Raw genomic sequence first — 1,612 nt, 5'->3', positions numbered from 1 at the left:
TTTTCTGAAATTTTCCTGTTAATATGTTTACAGTGTAGCTAACTACAGGTAGGGGAAACTGCAGAAAGCAAAACTGCAAGGAATGGGGCGGGGAAGGGGCACTGTAGTCTTGTGCAACTGAATCCTCATCCCTTCCCAGAAGGGAAGGATTGGGCTCAATTACCAGCCTTCAGCTGGTAAGTGGTGTGGGGGAGGGGGTGTCAGTCATGGAAGACCAGGGACAGCCCTGGGGATAAGCTCCCCGCATTTCCCAGGGCGCTATCTCAGATGTCCAGCCCCACAGACAACCTGCTTCATTGTCTCCTGCTCTGCTCCCCGCTTTGCCATGATTAATTTTCTTCTCTTGATTGACACAGCCTTTAAAGAGCAAGTGTCCCCATCCCTTGGCTGTGTGCTGTAGCAGGCGATGCAGGGGACACAGAATCTATTAAGGAGAAGGGGAAGGATAGCAGGGCTTCGACCTCCCTCTCACAGGCCCCTTCTTCTCCATGCTGCCCCCTCCCCCACCCCCTGTTCCATTCCACTGGAACTGCTGTGAGACAGCAGGTTATGTAACATCCTATAGACAGCTCCAACATAATACTCTATCAGTGACAGCCCAGATGACAAACAGGCTTCAGTCTGTGGAGCAAACCTCTCTACAGCATCTGCTGCTGTTTGCTTTCAGCGGGTCCATCAGGGCTGCACCGGTCAGTCAGGCCTGGCGGGGGTGGGAGCTGCTGTGCTCAGCAAGGGCTGTCAAACTGTCCCACTTTCCTGCCTAATGCATGCAAGGGTATCCATATTTATATCGATCTCGGCACATGAGTGACACACTCCTGCCAGCTTGGCAGGGATGGGCCAAAGTAACGGCACTCACTGAAAATTTCAACTCACACGCAAAAGGCATATATTTAGCCTGGTCACTGATGTGGTGTGGTCTCCACTACAAGTAGAAATCACATCAGTCATTGAATATATATGAGTGATATATATTATATATGCAGACACAGAGAGACATATGATACATAGATATATATGCTATATATATATATACACTAGAGGCCCAGTGCACTCAGCAGGGAGGGGCGGTCCCTCAGCCCGGCCTGTGCCCTCTAGCAGTCTGGGACCCCTCGGGAGATAACGCCCTGCTGGCTTAGGCCTGCTCCCAGGTGGCAGAGGGCAGGCCCAGTCCCTAGGTGCAGCCCCTGGTCAGGCTCAGAACAGGACCAATTGGGGAGTTAGGGCACCGCCTCCTGTCAGGCACAGAGCAGGGCGGATTGGGAGGTTGTGATGCCACCCTCAGTTATGCTCAGGGTAGGGCAGATTGGGGGGTTGGGGCACCGCCCCCTGTCACACTCAAGGCAGGGTCGATGGGGAGGTTGTGGCGCCACCCCTGTCACGCACAAAGCGGGGCCAATCCGGGGGTTGGGGAGCTCCCCCCTGTCATGCACAGAGCAGGGCCCATCAGGGGGGGGTTGGGGCTCCGTACCCTGTCACGCACAGAGCAGGGCCCATCAGGGGGTTGGGGAGCTCCCCCCTGTAAGGAACAGAGCAGGGTGGATAGGGAGTTTGTGGCCCCTCCCTCTGTCACACACAGAGCCGCTGGGCGATCAGGTGGTTGGAGCGTCGC

Source organism: Myotis davidii, unplaced genomic scaffold (assembly GCF_000327345.1).
Source record: "Myotis davidii unplaced genomic scaffold, ASM32734v1 scaffold992, whole genome shotgun sequence".
Lineage (NCBI taxonomy): Eukaryota > Metazoa > Chordata > Mammalia > Chiroptera > Vespertilionidae > Myotis > Myotis davidii.
Note: the sequence above shows the minus strand (reverse complement) of the source record.